Source organism: Emydura macquarii, unplaced genomic scaffold (genome assembly GCF_026122565.2).
Source record: "Emydura macquarii macquarii isolate MOO-44397 ecotype Brisbane River unplaced genomic scaffold, CSIRO-AGI_Emac_v2 contig_554, whole genome shotgun sequence".
Classification (NCBI taxonomy): domain Eukaryota; kingdom Metazoa; phylum Chordata; order Testudines; family Chelidae; genus Emydura; species Emydura macquarii.
The window spans coordinates 2907833-2918946 of NW_027130691.1; positions in this window are offsets into that span (position 1 = coordinate 2907833).

The following is an 11114-nucleotide window of genomic DNA, read 5'->3' on the forward strand; positions in this document are numbered from 1 at the left end:
TCTGGAGGGCAGAGGGGGAGTGTGATGGTCTGGGAGCCAGTCCATCAGCTGTTTTCTTAGCGTCATTGTTGAACCAGTTCCGGGCATTCAAAGGTCGGAAGGGATCCCGCTTGCGTGTCCCTTCCCTGCCTTATCAGTGAGAGTAGCCCAGACCCTGGTGTCAAACCTCTCTCGTTCCCCCTGCCAGACCCACAGCGCTGGAGACCGAAGGGCTTTACATCCTCCTGGAACAGATTGTGGCTTCGCCCATGCCTGGGCAGGAACCCGAGTCTCTGCAGAGAGGCAGGCTCAGGACCTGGCCCTTGGCCTCTCTGCTGAGGCTGTGGACGTGGTGCCAAGTGTGATGGCGGGTTTTGTGACGAGGCTAGTTCTGAAAGGAGCTGGGCTGAGACCAGAGACTAACTTCATGGAGACCACCCAGCAGCCACGGCGCGGGTGACGTTGGGTTTCACTGACGCTGAATTCGAACCCGTATCCTGGAAGTGCGAGCTGTTCCGTATCCCAAGCCTCCCGCCCCTGAGCCAGCCGGGCGCCTTTACTTATATGTTCGGGGCGAGCTGGTTTGCAGGTGGATGGCTGGGAGCTGTAAATAGGGGAGGCAGGATTACCCAGAGCGTAAAGTCTATTGCTGATGCCTGCCCCGCTGTCCTGCCTGCTGCTGTAATCATTCTCTATTGATTAAGTACTGAGAGTGTGTCCAGCGCTGTACAAGGCACACAGCAACCACAGCCCCTGCCTTGTACCCCGGGGCAGACCCACAGACAGAGCAGGAAATCGTTTGGGATGTTCTTAGTGACTCTGCCCTGCTGTCGGCTCTCAGCGCTTTGCCGTCTGCCGTGAGAGCGTTCTGCTTTTCTTGAGGGCGAGACATAGAAACTGGAAGTTTAAATCTCTGTGTCAAGTGGCTGCCTCGGAGGAACCACATCGGACGTCTCATCAGAGCAGCCGTGGTTTGAATGACAAGGCGCCGCTTGTGACAAGGCAAACTGCAGGGGTTGCTTTTTTCCCTCCACTTGCCCTGCACTAATCTGTGCGTGCTCAGGGGAAATGATGGTGCTGAGCGTGCCCGGCCCTTCCTTCCTGCCTCGCCTGGTTCCTCAGTCTCATGGGGCTCTGGTGCGTCTCACGCAGCGGGTGGGGCCCGTCGAGCTGGCGGTGCCGCCCACAAACGTACGTTTCTCCTAACTTTGGGTGCAATGCTGGAGCCTGCCTGGCGTGCAGCTCCCTGGGGGCCAAGGTGGATCACTTGCCAAGGTTCAGGCTTGGTCTCAGGGAGGAACCTGCACGTTGCGTGGAGACAGCTGGATGTTTACTTCCCTGCCTGGCTTAGGAGGACACACGGGTCTGGTCCCTTCGGAGACTTGAAGCCAATTTGAGCACTGTTAGCAACCGGCTCCAGGCACATTGCAGCCCCACAGGCCTTCGGCTGGCCCCAACCCCTAAGGGAAACAGAACCTTTGACCCCCACAGCATCCCCTCTGCCAAAAGCCTGTGCAAATCCACGGGGCTCTGAGTGTTAGCTAAAGGTCAACAGGCTCCGGGGAGTGAGCTGCAGAGCTGAGAGCCCCTGGCTGATAGCAGCCGTCTGCAGAGCCCTTCCCTGTAAATCAGCCTCTCAGCTGCCCTGACAACTTGGGGGCAGGGAGGGGATCTCAGGCTGGGATCCACACCGTGAGCCATGTCCAGGTCAGAACATCCCCCTGCCGGGCAGCGGGAACGGTGGCCCTGCGTCCAGGGGGAGAGGGCGTGGGCTCCTGCCCGAAGGAGGATCTCTGCTCTTTGGTCCCGCTTACGGCACAGCATGACACCGGGGCAACCCCAAAGATATTTCACCAGCTTCACCGCAAGCTGTGCCGGTGGCGTGGTGGATGTGGACGTGTGTCTCGCCGGGAACTGGACTAGGGCCATCCACTTCTTCCCAGAGCCGTCGAAAGCAAAGGTGAAGAGAGGGGAACAGACAGTCAGAGCAAGGAAAATGGGGGGGACCCTGAGGAGCTGGAGAATGATGGCTGGTGAATACAGGAGACCTGGGGGGGAAGAAGCCCAAGCCCCACCTGCCCTCAATGCCTGGTGTGTGCTGGGATCGACGTGCTGTGCGGTGCTGGGGCGCCGGGAGGTTTGGGAAGCGAATGGCTGCACAAAATGGTCCCCGGATGCTATGGAGTTAGAGGCTTCTAATAATGCTACCTCGTAGAGTGGATGCAGCAGGGGGACCCGTGCCAGCCCTTCACGCACTGGGTACGGACGCACCGAGACACAAGCTGGCCCTCCTCGCTGCTGGACCGGTCAGCCAGCAGAGCTCTCTCGACGGTCTGTGCGTCACATCGATGACGGTCCAGCTCACGTTTCTGTAGCACCTTTTATCCCAAAAGAGCCCACAGCCCGGTACGAAGAAGACCCAACACACAGTATCTCTGCTGAAAATGCGTCTGCATCTGGGAAGGAGCGCAGCAGCACTGCACAACGGCTGGGGCCAGGAAGCGAAGAGGAATCCTGGGTGCAATTGAATCTTCAGGCGGGTGTTAGGAGGGTGGCACGTCATTGGCCAGGAGGCTGGGGCTAACGCCCCTCCCTGCTCTTGAAATGAAAGGGCCGGGGGATTCTTACCAGCCGCCGGGGCATGGCGTGTGTCCCATTGGGAGGACGGCAGCACGGAGCCACCTTAACAAAGCACGGGGGCCTTGGCTCAGCGGGGCATGCTCTGCTACTGAAGCTGTAACACCGCTTCCTGGGTGTTCCCATCCCAGGACTGGCCACGCCTGACGTGTCCTCAGCTGGGAGAGCTGCTGAAATCACTGCCTGAGGCGGTCTGGCGGGAGTCCGTCACTGGACAGTCGCAGAACAGTGGCCTTTAGCTGGAAAGGGCCGTGGCTACGCAGTGAACTTGGTGCCCTCTCCGCTGGGTTTCAGACAGTCCAGGAGCACAGCGCAGTGCTGTGCAGCGCTCTGGCAGTCCGGAGGCACCAGCCGAGACGAAGCGGCCTGTGGCTTCCCCTGAGCCCGGGCCTGGAGTCATCCTGAAGCTGTGCAGACTGGGCTGTGGTTAGGGAACAAGATGACCCGAAGGGTGGGGAAATCTGGAAAGAAGACAAATAAACCGACAGCTCAATAAAACCCAATTCATCCACTGGCATCACCTCATCAGGCAGCCCGCCCACCCGCCCGCCCGCCCCTGGGATTGTCGGAGCTTCTCCACTCAATGGGGCCAGTTATGAGAATCAAACATTTTCCAAAGCAAACTTCCCCTCCTGGTGTCACTAATCTTACCAGACTACCTGCCTTTTCCATCACGCCTGCCGGTGACTCGCCTTCTGACTTCGCCCCGCCCCAGCCAGGAAAAGAGACCGGCCGGCTTCACCTTTTGTCCCGTTCTTGTCCGCCTGCGCAAGCAATAGGCTGCAATATCGGGGTGCAAACCCCAAGGGAGCGGATATTTAAATTCAAATAAAAGCACTGTTGTCACTGAAATCAAGGCCAGTATTTCATAAAACATTTGGACTGAGATTAGGGCAGGTACCTTCTGGGCTGATGTCTCTGATTTCCTGAGTCCTAGGGACTGCGTAGCCTAAACACAGCTGTGCTTGTTTGCCCCACACCAGGAGTTAGTCCAGATTCTCATTCTTTCCTGATCCCGGTTTTGCTGGCCGCAAACAGAGGGGCTCAGAACCGTTCAGGACGTGACAGTGACACTGGGCGTGGAAGGGGAAAGCCAGGTTCCTACGTAGTGATGCTGTTCAGCTGTTTTTCTTAGTTTAAGAGGAAAAACAAGCTGCCAGCCTCTGGAGGGGTGTGTTGTGAAAGTGACCCCGGCCCACATTTCGTGTGCTCTTCAAGGTATTCCAATAGTGGAGCCCCTCACCGGGAATCCTGAATGTCAATGAATCTGCAGGGGAAGTTTCGGTCAGTGGAGTGGCATTAAGTCTGACCAGTCCACTGGGGATCACAGAGAGCATCGTGGCAATTGGGCCCTGCATCCTCTGAAGCACCGGGGGCGATCTACAAAGTAATCACTAGCGAGGGGGAGCACGGTCTAGTGGTTAAAGCAAAGGACTGGGGTTTTGGAGAACTGGCTTCTCTTCCAGGCTGTGGTTCTAACTCGCTGTGTGACCTTGGGCCAGTCACTTGGTCCATCTGGGCTCCGAAGGGTGCATCTACACTCGTGGCTGGCCCGTGTCAGCTGATGCAGGCTCACGGGCTATGCAATTGCAGTGTAGACATCCCAGCTGGCTGGAGCCTGGGCTCTGGGACCCTCCCTCCCCTGAGGTCCCGGAACCCAGGCACCAGCCAGAACCCGAACATCTACACTGGAATTTTATAGCCCTGCAGCCTGGCAGTGTAGATGTGTGACGCTCTCCATCGCAAAGTGTCGCTTAGACTAGAGAGCCTCAGGTGACGAGCGTGGCACCAGGGCTGGCCAATACAAATCCGTGTCCAATCTGCTGGCATCTCCAGTTCCTGTGCAGGCTTGCAGGAGGGTAAGTGACAGCAGAACCAGGCCGGGGAGTCTGTAATCCCCACCGACGCTACGGTCCTGCCAGTGCAAAGCGACGTGCAGCTGCAGTGCCCAGATCTCTGCACACCCAGCTCCGTTTGGGCTGCCGGTCTGGATCTCCTCCGGGTGTGACCCAGAACGTCAAGACCAGTGGGAGACGCCTGAGTTTGTGGGACGGGGGCAAGCCAAGGGATCTATTGCTGTATCGCTGTGGCTTGGGGGCTGTGACTGACCAAAAAACCCTAGAGTCACAGTCTGCAGATCCACCCAGTCCCTTTAAATACCATTTGTCACTGAATCTCTGCTCCACGTTACTACACAAGGAAGCCAAGAAAACGGCCAGAGACATAAACGACCAGATTGGAGCTGCCTGTCTCCCTGTTACCAGAGGCGCTGCCGCCCTGTCATCAGCCTGGGTGGGGCGAGCAGCACATTTACAGCGAGGCGGGACCACATCAGACACCACAAACTGTGCCCTGTGGTCTCCTCCGAACGCGAGGCGCAATCTCGGTCTATTTCCAGCCCGGCGTGGCTCCCTTGGGGCGCTACGGCACGCGGGGCTGGGGCCCAGCCACCCTCTTAGCTCTCTGGCCGGGGCAGGGCTTAGTTCTGTGGGATTGGTTCCTCCCAAGTCAAGAGGTTCATGTTTAGAAGAGAGAGAAACCACTTGAGCTGTTAGTGTTTCGAGACGCTTGTGCCAGGCCATGCCAACCTGGCTCAGGCTTCCCGCCAGCTGAGCCCCCGTGCGGCTGGGGTTGGCTGGCCCAGCTCAGTGCGGCTGGTGGATTTGGCCGCGATGTGATCAACGTTGCCTGGTCTGCTTGTTCTCGGGTGGGGAGGCGGGTCTCCGGGTGAGACTCCCCTGGCAGATTTCCGGCTGCCCGGTGCCGCTCGCTCCTTGGCAGAGCAGCCTTGCTCGCTTGTGGGGTTGCTCTGTGTCAGTTACGGGCCTGGGACCTTGGAGTGACTTTAACCCAGTCCTGGGGAAAGCTCTGATCTGGACTCTGGACACCCGTTGAAATCGCTGGTTGTTTGCAATGAACTTCTGCCCCTCTTCTGCCTGCCTCACCCCCTCCCTCCCGCCTGGCTGCATGTTCCTCTCCTTGCTTCTAGCCCCGCTTCTGTCTCCCAACCCTTCTACTGTCAGATCCAGCCCCTCTCCTGCATGGCCACTGCATTTCACCCCAAAGCCAGCAGCACTCGCCCTCGTACAAACGCACACCCAACCGAACGCAATCCAGGCCCTCTGTGTCATCCTGGCCGTGCAGCCCCTGTCCTGTTACCCCATCCACTCCCTTGGTTTTCTTCACAATGCGTCCAAATGTTTCTGACTGCCCTGCGTGTAGTCCCAGGCGAGGGCCGAGCCCCTTGCTCACGCAGCCAGCACTGCTGGGTAGCAGACAGCCGAGGGGATGTCCCTCACTGGGAGCCCACGCTGGTGCAGGGATGTGACATGCCAGATGTGGACGGCCTGTTTTGAACCGCGCCGCTCGGCAGCTCGTGTGCGACTCTTCTCAGGCACGTCCCAGCCACAGGCGAATCTTCGGTCTCATGCCAGCCTCTGCTCTGCTGCTTGTGGGAAGGTTATTTCGGTGGAAGGCCCCGAGCCCTCGACGGCATCCCGCTGCACCCGCTTCCGAGTGGAAAGGTTCCTAGAAATCAACCCAGCGCTGGAGCAGAGGCCTCTGTGCGCCCCACCCAGTGTGTGTATAACAGTGTGTGTCTGATCCCCCCGCGGTGGGTGCAGCTGGGATGCCCTTTAGTTTGATACTCATCTAGGGTGGAGGACAGGTTGCAAACTGTGGGATTAAATAACAAAGGACTGGGCCCTCCCATGGTGTGGGAGAAGAAAGAGGGAGCCTGGAAGGCAAACCTGAGCAGTGAGAGCTGAGGTCACAGGCCCTGGCATGCCACATACAGATCGCTAACTCCTGCCTGGGCCCCGGGGGGATTCGGAAGGGCTGAGACATGCAGTGAATGATTCACTTAGGTCAGGTGCCTCTGCGGGTTGACATTGCAGGACATTGTGCAGGGGCCTAGGTGATTCAGGAGCCAAACTGGCGATCACCATTGCCCAACAGAGCCAGAGTTGCGTGAATTGATCAGAGGCGCGTGAATTGATCACTTTCTGTACTGGAGCACAGTCTGCTCGTATTCAAACAGTACGAGGGGAAAATATTTCACTTCTGTGTATTCTCACAGCAAGTAAGTTGATGTCTCAGTGCAGGTTAATGACTTAATTGGTTAATAACATAGTAAAAACATCCTGATTGGTTAATAGCTGAGATTGGCTAATAATTAAATCGCACAGTATTTTAATACCACCCGCTGCTAAGGGCTGCAGGAGGCGTGTTAGAGAGGCAGTGGCGGCTCACACCTCGGCCTGACGGTCCCTGTGTTGGGGTGTCATGGAGACTCACGGCAATGCGGTGTTGAAATGACATCACCTCATGTCAGGACACTGTGTCATGACGCAAGGGTGTGATGAAATCGCCGTGAGGGGAAGTGGCGGGCTGCAAAGCGTCCTTGAGAATCTGTTAATAACCAGGGTCCTGCAGACGAGGCTGGTGGGGTCTGGGGTCATAAAACCCGGGTGTCACTGCTGGGTCTCTGGGGCTGGGAAGTGCAGCAGCCTCACGCTCCATGGCTCCTCTCCCAGACTGGGGCTCTGTCTTGGGAGGAACCCTGATGGCTTTGGAGGCAGCCAGGAGCCAGGGCTTTCTGGATCAACACTGACATCCTTGAGCGCCCTGCCCCGTGAGTGCGAGGGTGCTTCTCGGCTCCTCGCGGGCTGCCCCTGGGTTGCTGCTGGAACCGTCACCTTGCTCCAGCGGGCTCCTGGACTCTGCAGCCAAGCGCCTTCTCCTGCAGCTTCTGCCTGGCTGCCCAGTGTCCGAGAAACACCAGCGCGCTCAGGGTTAATGGCTCTCCACAATCTCTGATCTGTCTGGTGTGAGCAGGGGCAGTCCCGGTGGGGGGGAGCCCTCCCCTCCAGACCACGCCCCCCTCCAGACCACGCCCCCCATTGCCCTCGGCCCCCTGCTCCATGAACCAAAAGCAGGATGGGGACCAGGGACCCAGTCTCTGGACTCTCCCCGCCCTGCATGATCCGGTTCCCAGGCTCTTCCTTCGCTGTGACTTCTCTCCCGGGGCATTTCTGGTGCTTCCCGGGGAGGTTTAGTGGCTCTTGGTAATTGGGGTCAGTGGCAGGAATGAGGGGGCCCCTGCAGGGCAGTGTGGCCCAATGGCTAGAGCTCGGGATTGGGACTCAGTCGGCCTGGGCTCCAGTCCCACCTCTGCCGTGACGTGGCTGTGTGGTCTCAGCCGAGCTGCCTCCACTGTCTTTACAGTGGGGCGGGGGATGCGGGCCTGCCTTTGCAGCGTGCACGGTGAGCCGCCTGTGGGTGCAGAGCGCTGGCGGGTGTTTGATTAGCAGCAGGACCTGTTCTCCTTGGCCTCCTTTTGAGACCCATCCTCGGGGCTCGGCCGAGAGGCACGGTCCTTGCCAGCCACAGACACTTGGTTTTTTCTCTAGGCCCGGCTGTTTCCAGCCATTCACCATCCTGTCCCAGGCCTCTCCGCCTGCCAGGCCAAGTGACTGTGGTTAGTATCTGCCGCCGGGGCCATTCCTTTAGTCTGTTTCCCTCTGTATGCGCCACCCTCTCTCCTCCCTGGAGGGACGTGGGAATCTCGGCTGCGGCGGTGCACTTAGAGGTCAGGGATAACGCGCCTTTCCCCAGCCCTGTCCTGCCAGCCCCCACGGTTCTCCCAGGGTGCGTCAGAGCCCAGCAAATCACGAGCTTAGCCCAAGAAATCATGGGATTTTGAAAACAAGTGCTGTGGTGTGATTATTGACCCTCCCCTCCGCAGCTGTGAGCATCGGTCCGTGGTGCCAGCTCTCACTGCCAGCTTCTCCCCAAACCCAGCATTCTGTGTCCCCACCCACCCTCCATCCCAGCTATTCTGCCCCCCGCCGCCCTCCTGTCAGGTTCCCCCCCATGCATTAAGTTCTCCCCTGCCACACAAGTTCTCCTGTCAGTTCTGCCCTCAGCATCAGTTTTGTGGCCCGAGATCAGGGTCCCATTGTGCCAGGCACGGTCCAAACGCTCTCCTCCCTCCCCTACCCCAAAACCTGGAGGTGGGGAGCTCCGGCCTGCCTCGTGAGGTCACCCTGATTGGCTCCTCTGTCTCAGGAGGCGGACAAGGCAGCCAATTTCAGAGGGGTTTCCCGCAGACAGACGGGGGCTGGAGATTCCTTTCCCAGCCTCCCACCGCTGGGGAGGAAAGCGGGAATCACGCCCTTGTGAAAGCCAGGGAGCTGCTGTGTGCTGGCTGCATGCAGGTAGCTGGGCCAGAGGAACTTCTCCGGATCCCTTCTCAGATCCCCTCAGGCCGAGAGACCCCGGGAACAAGGACACAATGCCCTTGCTGTAATGGGTTGGGACTCCCTCCGCCCCCAAGGCCCCTGCTGGAGAGAGACTCAGGAGACTTGGCTACCTGGAACATACAGCTGTGAAATCAGCCCTGGCATTTTACTGTGTGTTTAAATTAACCCTTGGGGTGCTGGCAGTTTTCCAGGCTGCTGAGTGCTGGCGGGAGCCTGTGTCTGTAGATATTCATCTCGAAAACCCGGCATGAGCGAGGGCCTGGGAGCTTGGGCTACTGCTTCCTGCCCTGCACCCCTGCCTGGCGTTTCCATTTGCCCAGGGGGAGCAGCTCCTGGCAGGTTGCTCAGCAGGACTTCCCACCCCTGGAGCAGATCTGCCTAGACCCCTTGCGGGCTGCCTCGGGCGGCTTTTGTGCCTCCGTGACCCCTGGTGGTTGCCGTGCTGGTGAATCAGTCCCTTTGAGAGGTGGCGGGCGGGCGGGCGCCCCTGGTCCCCAGCTTTGCCCTGGGCTTTAAGTTTCTCTGAAGCCGTGGGGGCCGTTGAATGTTTTGGCTTTGCCCGCCGGGGTTTTGTTCTGTGTTGTGCTTTTTGTACGACGACGTAGCTGATTTGGTTGGGATTTTCAGAGGAGCCTAGGGAAGTTAGGCACCTAACCTCAGCCAGTGGGAGTTGGGTGCCTAGCACCTGTTGATCCCTTTGAAAATCTGCCCCATTGTCAATAGCCTGAACACTGGGGAGTCTACAGAAAGCCCTGCATTCTCCGAAGGGTTAATGTGGGACTGAGCTCCCTTAGCAGAGATGTGTGGAATTTGTCGGGCTGGAAGTTTGTGTGGTGCTGCCACAGGGCAGGGAGCCAGGCAGTGCAAGCTTTGTTGGCAGAACTTTACCCTTCCTCTCCTAGGGCCTCACAGACTCTGTGCTGGCTGCTGCCTTTCCAGCCAGGAGACAGACGTGAACTGGCCTCTATCTTGTGTTCTTGTACTGGAGGAGCAGTGCGGTCTAGTGGCTAGAGCAGTGGACTGGGACTTGGGAGACTTGGGTTTTAGTCCTGGTTCTGCCATTGGCCGGCTTTGCTAAGCCGCGTCCCTTCTCTCTGCCTCAGTTTCTCCATCGGCGAAGGAGGGCTAATGATCGTGACCTCCTTTGCTTTGAGACCCATGGATGAGACGTGCTAGGTAAGAGCTGTGTGAAGCTGAGGATTTTCCCTTTAGGCAGCGTCTACACTAGACTAGTGCGGACAGGGGTGTGGACTAGCGTGGACGCATTGGCATGTCCGTCTCTGTGATATTTGACCCTGCTCAGAGCAGGTCTAGATGATCTGCTAGTTAATCACTGGTGACTGCCTGTGCCCTGGCTACGCTAGCACTCCCTTTGCCCCCCTACTTGTGGTTACCACCACTGGAGCTGCACCAGCGGGAAACCTCCCAGAAGAGGAGTCAAGGCCCTGGCTGCCGTCGCTGGGAGGGCTGAGTCACCGTGGTGATAAACCCGGGAAAAGAAACAAAATCTGAAGGTGGGACAAAGGTGTTTCTGTGTGCAGACGGGAGGTAGGGCAGAGTTGTGTCGGAGGCCAGCCCCGGGGGCTGGGAGCTCTGGCTTCTCACCGTGGGCACTGGTTGTGACCAGCCCCCCGGGGCGTTGCCGTGTGGGGACGCGGCGTTCACTGACGTGTGGAAAGCACCGAGCGCCTGCGTCCTCCAGCGAGTGCTTGACCGCGCTGAGACCCTCCGGAGTCTGCTCTGCATCAGCTCTTCTTCCACGCGCTTGGCTCTGCCGAAACCTCACAGTTTGGGTCTGGCTGGGGGACCCTGAGCCTTTCTCCCGGGTTCAGCACACCCGGCTTTGGCCCGTCCAGCCCAGGACGAACTTCTTGGGACTTCCCCAGCGCTTTGGGCTTGGCTCAGGTGTCCCTGCTTGTGAATCCAGAGTGGCCGCTGCTGTCTCCGGGTGAGAGGCATGGGAGGTGAATGGGGCGGTGTGGGAGGAGCTGCAAAGGGGGGGCTAGGAGAACGGCTTGGGTGACCCCGGGAGAGGCGCTGGAGGAGGCGGCGGTAGGTCTGTAACTGGCCAGGGCCTTCAAAGTGAAGAGGCGACTCGGAGCCTGCGTGGGTGAAGCTGTGGAAGGCAGGACCAACGGCTTCGGCTCTGTTCTCTTTGCTCTTTCCTTCTTCTGCATCCCTGCACCCCCTCCCCCGGCCATGCGGGGTGCGTGTGCTGCCCCAGCCTGGGAGGGA